This window comes from Strix uralensis, chromosome Z (assembly GCF_047716275.1).
Source record: "Strix uralensis isolate ZFMK-TIS-50842 chromosome Z, bStrUra1, whole genome shotgun sequence".
Taxonomy (NCBI): Eukaryota; Metazoa; Chordata; class Aves; order Strigiformes; family Strigidae; genus Strix; species Strix uralensis.
This window is the reverse complement of record NC_134012.1, coordinates 45,241,387-45,259,311: the sequence shown is the minus strand read 5'-3', so window position 1 is coordinate 45,259,311 and position 17,925 is coordinate 45,241,387.

The following is a 17,925-nucleotide window of genomic DNA, read 5'->3' as shown; positions in this document are numbered from 1 at the left end:
AGCAATAGTTTCTATTAGGCCAGTGCAAAAAAACATTATTGTTAAGAAGACCACTTTTTCTATATCAGCTTCTCTCCTTTCAGGTCCGAGACATAGCATTTCTGATGTTGGCGGTTTCCTGGTCTTTTGAATTCTTTTTCCCCAGTAGCAGTGACAATGAGTTCAGTCCTCAACTCACTGTGACAGCCTGACCACTGATATCACCCGGCCACAGCTAGGAGTGGTTTATTACTTTTAGTAGGATTTATTTAATCCAGTCTCACAGCCTAAGATGAATTAAATTCTCATAGGTGTCCTTTAAATATAAGAAAAATAGACAGGAGAAATATGGAAAGGGTAGAAAAGCAATGGTTGGAAAAACATGTAATGTGAACGTGATTGTTAAATGCAATGAGTCATGGAAGTAGGCTTGGCAAAACATGTATGAAGAAAAAAGTAGAGGAAAAAGAATAGCAACAGACTTTGTAACATATATGATAGGGTATGAATGAAACCTCTGTGTCTGAGATTTTAATGGAGTACTGGTCAGATGTTTTCTTTCAAAGTATAGTTTTGAATAAGGAAATTTAAACTGAAAGCTAGATGAATAATTCTTGAAAGTTGTCTTTCTAACAAAACATCCAATAGAAACGGGTTTTTACTAAATAAAGATTACTTTGCTTTCCATGACTCAACCGCTGTATTATTTTCCAGATGAATAAGGGAAAAAAAAAAAAAAAAAAATCTAGTGATGTTTTAAAAATCAGTCATAAAAGTAAGGAAGGATTAAATTGAGTTTTTCATAGTTTACTTCTATGAGCCCTTGTTAAAGATGCATAAACAATGGAACTATGAGAGTTGCCTAGTGCACTCAAGTATTCCAAATTCAGATACAGTTCCCAGCCCAGTCCTCCTGTCTGATCAGGAATTTTCCTCTCTAACCTGGGCCATCAGAGTCATAGAATCATAGAATGATTTGGGTTGGAAGGGACCTTAAAGATCATCTAGTTCCAACTTCCCTGCCATGGGCAGGGACATCTTCCACTAGAAAGAAATCATTTCTTCCACACAAACCCCTGAGTCCCAAACAAGGAAGTTCTTTGACACTGTCTTTCACTGCTTGTGCTGAAATTAATTTATTCATGAAAACCAAACACAGGAAACACATGGGATGGAAATAGATGAACATAATTAGAAAATGTGTTAATGTCTACCTTTTACACACTTTTCATTGGAGGACTTTTGTGTCTCTTTACCTACAAGAATTCTTTTGAATCAGTGAAGCTTTCATCTCACTACACCATGGACTACCAACTTTCTTTGATACTTCAATTGTTTCTTGGGCACATGAACCATCCAGTCTGCTGAGACAGTAAGCAATGTTTAGAAAAAATCCAGAACAGCTTCGTAGCCCACAAAGAGGTAGAATGATCTTCCCCTGCAGGACTGGGGAATGCTCTGCATCCACAGGAAAACCTTTCATGTTTGTGAAGTTATATTTTGTATTAATAAGTAACTTGCTGAACAAAACTTAAACAGTCACCTAACGGGGACATGCAACATCTCCTTGAAAGTCAACATGATGGCAAGCAAAAATCTTGAATAATAATAGTAGTAAGACAAAATTACTCATATGCCTGTCCTTCAAGGATGCTGCAGAAAGGAAACTGGGATTACTAAAATATACACCTTTTGATATTTCATGATATCCAGGTTAATATCTGCAGTGAAATTGTCCTGAATCAGAATAGCATAAGGCCATGTAATCACATATGAATGATGGCATTTTGTGACACATGCTTCATTCAGGACTATTAATGTTCTCTTCTCCACTCCTTTGCTCACTTTTGGCCTTCAGTAAATCTGTAGTTGGCTACAAGGGAATGGGGCTTTGGGACAGGACCTATTTTTATGCACATATGGTGTTTGCAAAGTAGAAAGTCATCAGGAGAAACGCTTTAATCTCCTGCTTCTGCCACCTGTAACTTTCTGATCATGTAAGGAGTTGTGAATATAGACTAATATGCCTTAAAAAAAAAAAAAAAAACTGTAAAAGAAAGGAGACAGTCTTGGGCATAGTATAAGTTTAGGGAAGGAGCTTAAAACCAGTTTTTAAACAGCTGCTGGTGGAGTAGCAATGATAATGTAATAAACCCATGATCTAACTATATAACCTCATTTGCCTGTAAGCAAGATCTATCAGAGGACCAAAATGCTTGAAGACCCCTCACAGTCACCTTCTTTAAGAGTAAAACTTCATCCTTTTGCCTCTCCCTTTAAAAAGAAAATGGCACATTAACAATCAATAAATACTTCAACATCAGCATATTGCTCAGAGGAGGAGAGGGGCCATTTGGGAAATGAATGACTGGAGCAGAGGAAGCCAGTACACAGCAGTTCATCATCTGTGTATCATTTCATAGAGTCTATGAGCTTTAGCAATGGTTAGATTTAGAAACTGCAAGAAATCTAAATAAATCAGAATTCTGCCAAAATTGCACTTAATCTGCACAGAAACATTGTCAAGATATCCAGATGTATAACCTAAAAAACATCCTGAATCAAATAGTCTGCATAAAAAAGAGACATCACTCACACTATCTGGAAGTCTACTACTCAGACCTTGCAACCTGTACATTAATGTACATCCTGTACCTTATGACAGATCTAGGCAGCTCCATTTAAAGCTATGTCTTCACATGCAAAGCCAAAACAAGCTATCTTTTGAGCTTTCTATGTTATATATTCATAAACAATTTAAATAGCTCATGCAACCCTTTTAAATGAAAAGATAAAGTCTAGGGACCATATTCCTTCTCACAATAGAAATAGGTGTTTGTAGGGCATAGAATTCAGGCTTGAAAGTACAATTTCTACCCTGTTTGCCTCTTCGGCTTTACAAACGGCATAGCATGTGCCTTAACGTAATTTCAGTGTAACTGTGGTAGAGTTTAGAAAGGTAATTATTGGATAGTGTAAATCACTCCAGCTCAAATTACTTAATCTGCTACAGTAACAGATGAGATCCTTTAAAAACTGTCTTTCTCCACTGTACATACTTTTCATTTAATTCAAACATTTTAGAATAAGGGGCCTTCTCTGAGCTTAGCTGGCACTTAGAATGAGTGTGTCTTTCCAACCACAATAATTTTGAAATCTACTGCCTGTATCAATCTAGCTTGACAGATAGTACTCTGAAGAGGTGATGAATAAAGTTGATAGATGAATGGGCACAGAAGAGTATGTGGCCAAACTGAAGAAAAGGTCTACAGGGCAAGTTTGCACCTTTTTTGCATAAAGGAAAAAAAAAAAAAAAAAAAAAAGACTTTTTGGAACTTCAAATCAATTAAGTTTTAGTTGCAACTTACACCTTACAAGCCAAATCAGCTCACCACAGGAAACAACTCTGTAAGATACAGCTCTTAGCTTGCAACTTTTCATTTCTTATGAAAAAGTAATGGGAGATAGGGACTTGTTCAACAAAGAGAAAAGAACCCTCAGGCTTACTAAATTGTGCACTCTATTATGCAACAGGTGTTTTCAGATGGGAGGAGAAAAAGCAAAGCAGTACTTGAAAAAAATTTCTACTTTCATTTCACAAATGCTTGACAGTTTTTTATCAAATTTTGCAAAATAATATCTCTGAGTAGTTTAGTCCCTGAAAGTATATGCTTAATGGAGGCAATATGAATATAACTCTCTAATGCCATATGTACACAATGTAATTACTGGAGCATTAATTAGACGCTCTATTCAAGGCTGTAGAACAGTTTCAATGGACAATGTTTCATGAGCTGGACTAACAACTCTGAAAAATCCAACATTTGGGCAAAAATGTTTTGTGCTGAGTCACTATGTAAAGACCATAACTGTTGTTTTTTAAGTTCAAGCAAAGTCCTATTAGTTGCACTTGGATACTCTGAGGTTGAAAATGGTCCAAGGTATGACAAATACCACAAAAAGAAAGCATTTCTGAAATTCACAATAATGGGAGTATTAGATGACCTAATTCCATCAGCTTTTCATCATTTAAGAAGACTAAATGATATCAAGAGATATCTAAGCCCATATCTTCACAGAATCTCAGAATCACAGAATTGTCTAGGTTGGAAAAGACCTTAAAGATCATCCAGTCCAACCATTAACTTAACACTGACTGTTCCCAACTACACCATATCCCTCAGCGCTAAGTTGACCCTACTCTTAAACACCTCCAGAGACGGGGACTCCACCACCTCCCTGGGCAATCCATTCCAACGCCTAACAACCCGTTCTGTAAAGAAATGCTTCCTAATATCTAGTCTAAACCTTCCCTGGCGCAACTTGAGGCCACTCCCTCTTGTCCTATCGCTTGTTACTTCGTTAAAGAGACTCATCCCCAGCTCTCTGCAACCTCCTTTCAGGTAGTTGTAGAGGGCGATGAGGTCTCCCCTCAGCCTCCTCTTCTCCAGACTAAACAACCCCAGTTCCCTCAGCCGCTCCTCGTACGACATGTGCTCCAGACCCTTCACCAGCTTCGTTGCCCTTCTCTGGACACGCCCGAGTCATTCAATGTCCTTTTTGTAGTGAGGGGCCCAAAACTGAACACAGTCATCGAGGTGCAACCTCACCAGAGTACAGGGGTAAGATCACTTCCCTGTCCCTGCTGGCCATGCTAGTTCTGATACAAGCCAGGATACCATCGGCCTTCTTGGCCACCTGGGCACACTGCTGGCTCATGTTCAGCCGGCTGTCAATCAACACCCCCAGGTCCCTCTCTGACTGGCAGCTCTCCAGCCACTCCTCCCCAAGCCTGTAGCGTTGCTGGGGGTTGTTGTGGCCCAAGTGCAGCACCCGGCATTTGGCCTTATTGAAACTCCTACAGTTGGCCTCAGCCCATCGCTCCAGCCTGTCCAGGTCTCTCTGCAGAGCCTCCCTACCCTCGAGCAGATCAACACTCCCACCCAACTTGGTGTCATCTGCAAATTTACTGAGGGTGCACTTGATCCCCTCGTCTAGATCATCAATAAAGATGTTAAACAGGAGTGGCCCCAAAACCGAGCCCTGGGGGACACCACCTTATTGCTATTAGCACCTGTTCTTTACAGCTGAAGCACATACACTCACATGACTGACACAAGTGCTTTCTATTTCGTATGTGTCTTATTTAATACAAATAAAAAATAAAAGTTGACACACAAATTGGAAAAATTAGTTGTTTCTAAATGCCTATGAATCTTCCCTAAACAGATTTTCAATGTAATCCAGAAATTAAATTATTGCCCTGGATTTCAAGAAAAAGTTGAGATAAAAGTTTGTCTCTGGCTCACAGGCCTCCTCGGGTGATCTTGGATGTGTTACCTGGCTCAGCATTTGGAAGCACATAAACACTCCTGAATCCACTATGAGGAAGTAGGGTGCTTAATGCAAGCTTCTGGTTTAGGTTCTTGGACTACAAATCTTATTTTTTTGCTTATCACCTCTCAGCTAATTTTTGGAGGTTTCTAAGAAGTTTAAGAACATCCATATACTCCATTCTCTTCTGTTCTATTTTCTTAAATACTTCTTTTACATTTATCTCTCAAAACTGAAGTCAAAGGCTATTTTGATTAGTGGAAATATTGAGTTAAGTAGTTTTCATTAATTTCTCAGTGTTAGCTGATGCAAACATTGTTCTTTCTCTCAATTGTTCTTTGTGTTTAGCATAGCTTCCTTTGGAGTGGTGCCCTCTGGAGAGGTACACTGACAATCACATAGTGCCATGTTGCTGCAGCGGGAGCATGGTGTGCCCCTTGCATAGAGGAACCTAGAGTCTCACAGGGCTGTACGCCACATCTGATGTAGAATGTGAAAGGGTCATTAGTGTATTGATTTTTAGAGCCTGAAATGTATGAATCAGGGTCCCCAGAATTATTTATTTGTACATGTAATGGTTATAATTTTAAAATTAATTTTACTTAAAGTTTTTTACCTCAATCAGAAATTAAAGATTTAAATAAGAAAGTCCACAGCCTGCTCCATGACAACGAAGACCTCCACATGGTTTGTAATACGATGACTCTGGGATCCTAAAATCAGTGTGGATTAACATAGGTCTCCTAAATTAGAAAAGGGAGGTAATGGAATATCTTCTCTGGAGGTGGCAGATATGAAGTGTAGCAAAGACTGACAAAGACCCAAGCCATATCATAAGAGGGGCAGGTTTGGGAGAAACTCTGCCAAATATTTGCTTAGCCAGGTACCAAATTTGATTTCTGGAAGGTTCAAAACTTCACCAGGATGAATTTACATGAAGATGGCAAAAGTTAACCTTTGCTAATTGAAAATACTTGCTCTGTAGTGCACAGGCAGTAAAACTTTACAAAGATATGATCTGTACAATTTTACACTGAAAAAAGAGTATTTTGCCCTCAGCAGTATCTGAACTAATTTAGGCGAGTATATAGGTGATACAAGTAATGCTCACATAAAAAGCTTTATGGCTTTAGCAACATGCTTTAACAAACATTTATGGTGCTGGCTACAATTTCCACAGTAATATTTGCATTTATGTGAAAAACAAAATCTCTTGATTGACTATAGATGTAATTTCTCTTTAACGTGACTCCTGAAGGATTACAAGAATTTGATTGTTTTCAGTGGTTTTGGAGCAAGGGGCTTGATTAAAAACAAAAGTTGAAAACTACATAAAATTCTGACTTTTCCTAACTCTGAGGTTTCTTTGTACCTGAAAGAAGGAAAAGGTTGCCCTCTTTATCCAATTTATTCTAGAACAACTGAAGAATACAAATTACAAACAAACAATAATTAATCATTTTGATAATAAGAGACATGATAATAAATTTGAGACCCTATTCACTCTTTTTGTCAAAAATATGTATGTGTAGAATTATGAATAACTGAGGGAGGAATGCGTTACTTAAAAGTTAACTCCTTGAAAATAGAGACAATTAAGTAATTAATAGCAATGTCTGGTTTAAGCTGTAGTTTTACTGGTCTCGGGTGACATACATTCTTACACCACACTCATGGGCAAATTATACAGGGAAAAACATGTATGTACATATTTGAAATAAATATTTTTAAAAGAAAGAGAGAGAGAGAGAATTCCTTAAGAGAAAATGTCAACATGTGATTTCACAAATATCCAGAAAATGTCACTTCTTCACTAAATTGTTTAGCCCTATTTTTGGTTTTATTCTTCAGCTGATTATTCTCCTTCATAGATCTTCCTGGCTTCCACTGTTTAAAAGAATAAACTGAAGAAAGGAAAAGCAAGAAAGAGGAGGAAGAAGACAAAGGCAAAACTGTACAATTTGTGAAATGCTTGTTTCATTTGCCTCTGTGTCTAGTGTCATTCTAGGAAATACCAGCTGAGTATATAAATGACTGAGAGGGAGGAGGAAAGATAAGACAACATTTTACCATTCACCCCAGGGTGTTATTGCCCCAGCCTTCTCCCATGGAGAGGTGGTACACCTCCAGGAACATCCCTGGCCATACTCAGGCTGTGGTTGCATGGCCACCTCTCTTCAGAGTCAGGTCTGTTCCCAAAAAGTGATGTCCCTTTTGTCCCTACCATTTTTCCAATGCCAGTGTTCTTTCAAGGCTGGTTGCTAGCCAGAGAGGTTACCTGATCCATCTCGCTGTGCAGCGGCAACATGCAAGGGAGGGAAAGGGGCAGAATCGACCTTTTTACTAGCAATCCAGATTTTTCTGTATTACAGTGCCTCTTTGCCCACAGTCTTAGAGCGCAAGCCAAGACTGCAGAATCAGTCCTTTGATGTTTTGCAACTAGAAATTTCTTTCCCAACAGAAATTTATCTTTTCTTCTAACAAACTTGTGAATTACTTAAATATTGTCATGTCTTTTCTACAACTGTGAATACTGAAACAGTTTAAGAGAGATGCCTCAAGCTAACCTGAAAGGCAGTGGCAAAGAAAAAGTAATAATTCAAAGGTTCCTGTTTTCCGATTCTTCCTAATTCACTAGATTATGTTACCTTCAAGAGTTCTTTGATCTGTCTGAGCATTAGAAATTATAGTGTAGATATTTTTAATGTGATCTAAATAAAACCAATACGCTATCATACAGCTTTAAAGATGCACTTCACAATGAACAAGGAGCTTTTTAAGACTATTTAACGTTATAATTTTTTCATTAAAAATCACATTTAGAGAATTATGTTCAAGCGAATTTCTGTCAAAGAAAAGCGTAAATGTGAAATTCTCAGCATTGCAGCTTTCATTTTTGTGTGGGTGTATACAATAAGAAGCACTCCTTTTTCTATTTAAAATAGATTGTTAAGCAAAAGGTATGATAATAATGCTATTTAAGGTGAAGTCTGTGCTTACCTGTTTTTGGTGTTTGGTTTTTTTCACATCATTTTTTCTCCTCATTGACATTCCAGACTAAATCAAACATTCTTTACCTAAACCTGTGACCAAGCATGGGCAATAACATAACATTTTTGAGATGATAATGATAGTCTTATACACCAAACAAATTCTCCCTAAATATTACAAAGGCAAACACCAGGACTGAAATCCATTCTCGTAACCCATGCCATCAAAGGCACCTTATTTTTTTCAGAAAGCAAACGGTTGTATTTGGTTATTGACATTTATAACTTTATTAACAAGACTTAAATTTTAATGTTCTCTTCCATGTAGCATTTCAAGACATTTTTCCTATCTTTTTATATGCAAATTAGCATATGGGGAGCTAAAGGAGCTTTTTCTGATGATTTATTAGTCTTCTGAAGTCACACAAAAATAATATGAATCATCTCTGATGTGTAATTGGCAACATCATTCTGCTTAACCTCATATCTGTCTTCTTCTATAATGCCAGTGTCATAGGTACTATCTGCAAAAATATGAAATAAGATTTAAGAATGTCCTCATAGAATAGACCTTATTTTCAGCTGCTTCTTTGGTTTAACAGCTAAAATTTGTGGAAGAAATCGGTTTAGATTGTTTCTCAATAATTCTCACTCCTCCTTCCCCAACAAAATCTGAAAAATCATTAGAATGAAATTTAAAAATCTAGTTAATTTTGAAATAAAGTAATTTTTCATTGGGGGGGGAAATCGATCTAGTATTAAAGGAATTACCTTGGAGCCTATGTTTTTGTAGTTATGTCAACCTAAGCAAGAACCTTCAGTTGCTGTTCCACCACCTTGCTTGTGTGCCTGCACAGTGAACTGGATCAGGGAACCAATCTGGCTCGAAAATAACCACTTTAATCAATACTCCACATCATGCTGTCTGCCTGAGAACAGAGGTGATTCAGAGTTTTTCAACTTTCAGAAGGATGTCCTAGCCTACAAGGTCACATTCAGTTCCTCTGGTAGAAAAAGACTGTAATTGCACAGCACAAAACAGAACCAGAACAATTAAGAGAGTGCCAAAATATCTGTGTGCACCCATTAGACATTAAATCTGCATTGGCCAAGATATCTGAGCCACCTAGAGAAGCAAGAGAAAGAGCAACCATAGGTGTGAAAATACTTTATTGGAAAATAATATGAAATTTCATATTATTCATTCTCCTTGTGTAGGTTTAGAGCAGTTTATGCCTTTATACATACCCAACATAGAACATTGGTTACACTGAATTAAGGCTTTATGAAAACTACAGTGGTCTGTGAATAAATCATGTTGATAGGCTATTACAATGTCCCTCTAAGAATAAGAAAAATCTGTTTCTGAAACCTTGTGATGAAGGTGTGATGAAGCTTTTGACCTTTTGTTCTTGTATAAGGCTTCCTACATCTTTCTTTGAATTTTCCAGCATAATGAAGGCATTTTGTCTGAAAATCACATAAATATATCTTAAATGCTAATAGTCTGTATGATGTTTTACATAAACAACCTACCCCAAATCAATTTTCCCCAGATCTTTTAATTGACACATTTCAGATGCTAAAAATATCCTATCAACCTTGAATGCAAAGCTGTCAAGACAGAAATATAAGAACCACCAATTAAAAAAAATGTTCTGTGCTTGGAAAATAACATTGAGATCCATTGTGAGTAAGTTTTGGCTTTTTTTTAAAGAATGAGGAGTTGGGTGATAAAAAAGGAACAAGATTTTATTTCAAATTAAAATGAATGAATGAGTGAACGTTACATAAACTGTAAGCCACAAAAACTGTTGTGTTACAGTCAGAGTCTCATTTCACTCCCATGTCCACATGAATCTCAAGCCATTGGAGTCACTTCAACTTTTAGTGCTTTAATAGAAAGCAATTTTTTTGTTCCGCTATGAGACTCATTTCTCATTTCCTTTTTGAGGGTTAACTCCTGTACTGTGGGAGAAGCATTTATTTGGCAAGTACAAACAACAACAAAAAAGAGTTGGGTCCGCAGCTTGCAGTTTCTGGCTCTAAGTCCCACTACAGTTTGAATAATGTGCAAAGAACATGGCAACCTCTTCTTGCATCACAAGTTCTGAAGGAACATGGTGCTGTGACAGGAGGGTGGTTAGTAGAGACACTTATTGTATAAAAAGCTTAGAGCTGTCTTCCTTGAGACTGGCAGCTGAAAAGCAGAGTGGAATTGGAGGTGGAATTAAAATAACTATACTTTCTATACACAGAGAAACATGAAGCAAACATTTAAGCCAGGATGCTTACAATTTAGTCATTAGTGGTTGCTGCATTTTTTAATGTTTTATGGTGTCAACTAGTTCTGTAAAACAGCAATATATTTTATCTCACTGAGTCAACAAGGAAAGCATTTTTTTTTCTCTTTGAAGCACAACAAACACCTTACATTTTAAAATAGGGGTTACATATGAAAATGCCACACATGGTTTTGGGAACTTTAGCATTTTCTTGAAAATGTTAGTCTGAAAAATATCTTTAGCAATGTACTGCTAAAACCAGGGAAATGAAAGGAGGAGATGATCTTCACTGAAGAGTATTTTCCACTGGGGACTCCACTGGCATTCAGTTGTCTCATTTAATTATCACTTTCCTGATTCAACCATTATTCATGAGCTTCCTTGTGTTCTTAAAAAGCTCTGAGCTGTGCTTGCCAATGTTATGGCATATTATGAAGCACAGTTATGCAGCAAGAGGGAGGGGGTGATAATGCATTGGTCTATACTGCTGGCATGTTTTCTGTTTGAACTCCTCAGCTGCCAGCAGAATGCAGAGCTCTTTATTCAAAATCTACTGCTGTTTTTTTTAAGCATTGTGCTAGTATTACAATCCTTTGCATTGCTTCCATAAGATACAGCAATACAGAACCAGTATGAATCATTTGCATGAAGTTTACGCTAGTTTCCATTTGATTGCATTTCTCCTTGTAACAGTGGTGAAAGAAATGCATGGAGAGAAAAGTTCCTAACAGATGTAGACAAAATACACCCAGGTAGGTCTGAGACGAATTTTAACTGGTGTCAGTTTTATCCATACATGAAGCAGAAGTATACTCATTTCCTTTCTTTGTGCCTCTCTGCCCAATTTAAAAATGCTTAGATTTTTAGGTGAATTATACATTGATAGTTTACTAGTTTTGGTTTTTACTAAAAATGCATATGTCCAAGGTAGTCAGGCTAAAGATAAGGATAGAAAGGCTAAATTAAAAAAAGGTGTTCTCCTAAATGTATCTCAAATCATGCCATAACTAATTTAAGGAGGGGCAGAGCAACCAAAACCGTATAATATCGGTTCTAAACCACTTAATTTAGTTTATAATAGCAATAATCCTGAGGAAATCAGTCATTAATGAAGCTGACAGCCAGTTTGGTAGAGTGTTATCTGCCCTTGGCTTCACCTTATGCCATTAAGTCAAAACCCATAACTTTTTAATAAAGATTAATTTATTTTTTTAATTATTGCTTAAATACTGAATTTCCACTATATAAGCACAAATATAAACTTCAGATACAGTTAAGGTAGAATATTTATTTACTGAGAATACAGAAGCACTGCTAACTAACACTTTTTATTTTCAGATATGAAAAGCAAAACCAGGAAAAAATCTCAGCACATTTCTTAGCTGTCTTGCATCAAATATATTTGAGAGCAAAAGCTGATTCTCCAAAATTTATGCTAGGGTGAAAAGAAATACAGACCAACTTTCTACACAGCCTGGCTGAAACACTTACTATTCCAAATTCCTCTTTCAAGCATTCAGATTCTTTTGGTTTAAATGAAACTAGGAGGCAGTTTGAAACAAGATACAGTTCAATAAATTTAGCAGAGTTGCCTTTACCTCAGTGGCAAACAAGTTTGAATTTGGCAGCAAATTATATCTAACTGAATATTTACAAAATTCTGAAGTCTTCACTTAGTCAAACCTTTCATTAATTTCAGTGGGAACAGTAATATTAAATGAGTGGGAGGTTGCTTGAATAAGTGTTATTTTCATATCCAAATACATTAACACTAGTATGAGCTATGAATGAATAAAACAGGCCAGCCTCTATTCAGAATTACATCAGTGTAACTAAGAACAGAACTTGGCTCCATGTGCTTGGCTGGGGCTGTAGTTGCTAAGACTAGTCTATGAATTGAAAAAGCTGTTGCAACCAGTATGTGCCAACTGAGCAAGTGCTGGAGCTGTTGTACCTCCTTTGCTCCACAGATTCATGGACAAAGCTACTTGCACAAAATCTGTATCCCTCTGAGTGAGGACTATCAGGACTGATTTCCATGCTGTGTGGTCTATATCCTGTGCTGTTGAGCAGGATATTCAGCAAGTCACACTAAGAAAGCAAGACACAACTGAAAGGGGTAAGTTTTAAAGATAAAGCCCCAATAAGTTTACACGGTGTGGGTTTAGTTTGGAGACAGTAGCCTAGATTTTTAACATGATGAGTAGAAGATGTTAGGACAGCTTTAGAAAAGGACACAGTAAATTATTCACTACTGGCAAATTTCAAATTGGTGTTGCATGTTTTGCCTAAATATTATGCCTTAATTCAAACAAGTCCCTGTGGAAACCCTATGAATTTTGTGGTAAGTGTGTGTAACAATTCTTTCTTGCTTTATACTTTACAAATATGTTTTTCTGCAGACTTTTTCATCACATCCACTGAATGCTGTTTCCATTCTTTTGTTCCTAATTTTTGAAGTAAATAATTTTGATTTCTTGCACTTTATTTTTGCTAGCTGTCAACTAATCAAACAAGGCTGATCCAGTAAAATATTTTTTCATTAGTTTTTTTGTTTTGATTAATAGTTTTTATTAATGTTTAAAGCAATATTATGTGGCTTTAGGATCTATTTTATATTTGAAACTTGATTTTTAGTATTTAGTATTTCTAATTTAGATTTAGTAGCTTTTCTATTTCTTTTTTATTATTTCAAAACTAAAAATAGCAAATCCAAAATTACTCAGTATGATAAAACAGTTTTCGTTTTCAATACTCATTACCCTTTTTTTAAATGTTGGATATGCCATTCAATATAACTAGTACATGGCCTTGTGTAAATACAGGCTTGACATGTAAAGAAGCCTTATCAAGTACACTAACCCCTCACTTTTCTGATTGCTACTTTTAATTTGATCACACTTGCAAGGTAATATAATGTATGGGTGGTGCAGAAGAATTATACAAGAATTACCTGAGCAACAATTTCAGATGTTGCAAGTACAAACATAAATAGAGGTCTTATTTCTAGATTTTACATAATAATCTTTCTGCTAGGCACTGCATTTTCTTTCACTGATTAGCTTAGGTCTTGTACACCTTTTCTTCCTAAGCCACTACATTTTAGTTTTAATTATTTCTCAGTTTCACACAAATATTTATTTGCCTGTGACCTTAATTTAAATTGTTATCAGAAGAAAATCTGGGATGACAATTGCATAAACTCTCAGACCTCACTAACAAAAATTATACTTTTCTCTCATACTGATAATTCATGATTTTTCTCTGCCAAGTACCAGTAAAGGTTTACTAGACACTTCATCCGACTGTCTGCTTTGCTAGTGCCTATATAGCTTGAACATATCACACTAATAGTTTTCCTTTCATTCCATTTTAGCAAACAACCACTGCTATTTGCAGATATTTCTCAGTGACATCACAATCTGACTCTGCAAACACTGCATACTAACTAAAAAAGATATTTCTACAGCATGTTTACAGAAAACTTCACCACCTTAAATACACGATATCACAGTATTTACTATGTATTTAGAAAACTGTATTTTTCAGATCATATAGGATGAGGTATCTGGTGGAAATATGTAACCAAAACAATATATTTGGACTGTACAGAATTGGGGGGGGTGGTGTGAGGGTGAAGTGGTGTTAATGTAATAGAGCTACAGACACAGAAAGATTGAAAATACAAAATTAAGAAAAAGCAGTCTTAACTGGAAACAAAATTTTTTTATGGTCTTCATTGCTATAGAAATGAATTTTAAGTACCAGACCAGTCCCTAAGAAGTCTTCATCTCCTACATGTTTACCCTTATCTTACGAAGTCCTGTTGTGCCAGAAGAATACACATGTCATTTCAGAGCATTAGGCAGTCTCCTAGGTATCTGGAACTCAACTATAAAGATAAGCAAGGAGTTCTCTAACCTGATTCAAAATTCTATACCAATGGATGTTCTCCTATGTTTGTGGTAGCTCATGCAGTTAAGGAAATGTCACAGGTTTCTGAGCTAGTTGGAGTTCCCTAATCATCAGCAACTTCACATCCAGCTCTGTTTCAGGGCTGTAGTCCAGTCATGGGAAGTCATTCTTCTGGCAAAACTGGATGGAGTTTCCTAGACAAAAGGACATGTTTGAAAGTTTTGTTAACTGATAGTCCTTGGTCCAAGTTTAGCATCAGCAAGAACCCAGGAGGCTCATAATCTACACACAAACCAATGTTCACTTGAAGAACACAGTGGCAGGACTATCCACAAGTAATCATTTTCTTTTGCTATCTCTAGTTAGGACTCAGCTTTGGCTGGTTTTCACCAGCTCATTCCTTCCTAGCCAGGCTGGTAGCCATAATGCAGTGTAGAACAAGTAGAGTGGAGCATTGCGCATCTGCTGCCAGCATTTATGCCCTCCTCTGATGGTTTATAGAAATTTTGTATAGAGCCAAAGGGAAACAAAATTGATCCTTGTGCAGTGTAAGTTTATGTTAGACATCAACTCAGAGGTGTGTTGTTTTGCAGGCAAGCAAATCTATGATCAATAGGTGTAAAATGCTGCAGAAAGATCTAGCAGAATGAAAAGAAATTTAGTGGAGCAAGAGTGCAGTGTCCATGGTCAAAGCAATATTTATCAACGTTGACTTCAGATCTTGCTCCGAAACAGAATAGTTTAAGATTGAAACTGAAACCTGGCCTTTGGCTGTCTCCTGCACAGGTATATTTGGGAATGAAAGGTTTGATTCAGCATAGAATCTGTTCCAAATGTGTCACATACAATGTGGCTGGCCAGGGGGGATGTGCACAAAGGAGTGGTTTGCTTGTTTGTTTGTTTAATGTTGATTCAATTACTGACAAAGGAAAAAGTGGCTGCTTCTTTAAATGACATGTCTGTTTCAATGGCATAGTTCGTAAGACAAAGGAAGCAGGGGAAAACCTTTTTAATTTTGCACTTTTTTTTTTTTAAATGGGAAAAAAGAAGAAAGTAAATGTATTATGGCTTCTACAGCTTGCAAGGAACAAATTGACACATTGTCATTTGAATATTGTTTTCTTTATCCCTTTGACTCCTTAAAATTGATACTTTTTTCCTGTAATTTTGAAGCAGTTTGGCAGTACTTGACATTATTTTCTTTTATTTCTTGATAATTTGCTCTTATTTTTTTTATTATCTTCATAATTAAAAAGAAACACTGAGTTTGGCAGTCCAAAAATATCTATAACGTACAATAATTACCTAATCTCTCTTAATTATATCCTTCCAAAGTTTTCTAACATAATACTTTTTTTTTCTCCTAAAGACAAAGCTTTTTAAATTATTTTGACACATACAAAGTCAACAGGCATAGCACTTGCACCTTCTAGCAAACCTTTAGGAGTACAGAAAATATGCTAATGTATCATATCATAGGCAATATTTACTCTCCAACAATGGTAAGCACTATACTCCTTTTGTGCAAATAAATTAAAATCTGAATGGCTCATAGACTTCTTCAGGAGCTAAAAAATTAGTTTTAAGATCTTTTCCAAAAGTTACCATCAGCCCTCAAAAAAAATCATTTCTTCTGTGGATTCCTGGCATTTTGAGTCTGGTCAGAGTACTGTCACTGCACAGGGTAGAAGGTATCTGTATAACCTTTGCAAGTTCTTCTAAAATGAAAAAGGCTTGCAAGAACAATTACGTAGCTTTCCACCCCCTCAGTATTCTCTCTCTCTCTCTCTCGTCTCATCACGGTATCATAGAATCATAGAATCACAGAATCATAGAATGATTTGGGTTGGAAGGGACCTTAAAGATCATCTAGATCCAACTCACCTGCCATGGGCAGGGACACGTTTCACTAGACCAGGTTGCTCAATGCCCCGTCCAGCCCGGCCTTGAACACTGCCAGGGAAGGGGCATCCACAACTTCTCTGGGCAACCTGTTCCAGTGTCTTGCCACCCTCATAGCGAAAAGTTTCTTCCTCACATCTTATCTAAATCTACCCTCTTTCAGTTTAAAACCATTACTCCTCATCCTATCACTACACTCCCTGATAAAGAGTCCCTCCCCATCTTTCCTGTGGGCCCCTTTTGGAAAGCCACTATAAGGTCTCTCCGGAGCCTTCACTTCTCCAGGCTGAACAACCCCAACTCTCTCAGCCTGTCCTCACAAGGGAGGTGCTCCAGTCCCTCCCCAGTCATCTTCATGGCCTCCTCTGAACCTGCTCAAGCAGGTCTGTGTACTTATGTTGGGGGCCCCAGAGCTGGACACAGTACTGCAGGTGGGGTCCAACAAGAGCAGAGTAGAGGGGAGAGCCCTCTCCCTCGACCTACTGGCCACACTTCTTTTGATGTAGCCCAGGACACAGTTGGCTTTCTGGGCTGCAAGCACACATTTCTGGCTCACAGTCAATTTTCCATCCACTACTACTCCCAAGTCCTTCTCTGCAGGGCTGCTCTCAATCCACTCATCCCCCAGCCTGTATTTGTGCTTGGGATTGCCTTGACCCATGTGCAAGACCTTGCACTTGGCCTTGTTGAACTTCATGAGGTTTTCACAGACCCACCTCTCAAGCCTTTCATGGGTCCCTACTCCTTCTGAATGGCAGTAGTTGCAATGTTCTGGGCAGAGTCATGAGCAAACATGTTACACAAAACATGATGTAACACAGTACCAAGTAGGGCTTCAAGGGATTCTTTATTGCTTGTAAGGCTCTTTCTGGATTTTATCTATTATTTTTCTTGTGTTGTTGTGTCTATCAATACTTATCATCCCACTTTACTCTCTAACCTGATGTTCTTGTAAACAAGTAATTTTAACACTAAAACTTAAGTATTATGCATCATATAGAGTAATATGATTCTCTGTCCCACTTAAGGTAATTCTGTAATTTTGTGTGGCTAAAATGAGACTGTTTACAAACCAGCAAAGTTTTGGAAAGGTAACAGAAGTATGAACATTATAATAATTGTATTTTGTTGTGGTAACAAGACAGTTATCTTTGTATTTTTCTGTTTCCATAAAGAACTCTAATCTTGGGTTATAAACACTAATTTGTGAATGCAGGGTTTTAAGCTTATCTTTCATTTCTTAGTTATACTGTACCGAAAATTGAGTCCTGTTAGTCTGTCCCCCTGCTGTTCTTTCATGAACATTTTCCAAATGTTTCTGTTTCTACATTTTGTCTGTTAGTTGAAATTACTTTACTATTGTGTTTTCATACTCCTGTCACTGGACTTAATACCTCTTTGGACAGTCATTCCTTGCTCACTTGCCAAAAAAGTTAATGTGTTTTGACACATAAGCTATCTCCCTGCAATGCACTGGCAACCCACCATGGGCCTGGAGAACTGGCATCTTGTTCTTTGTG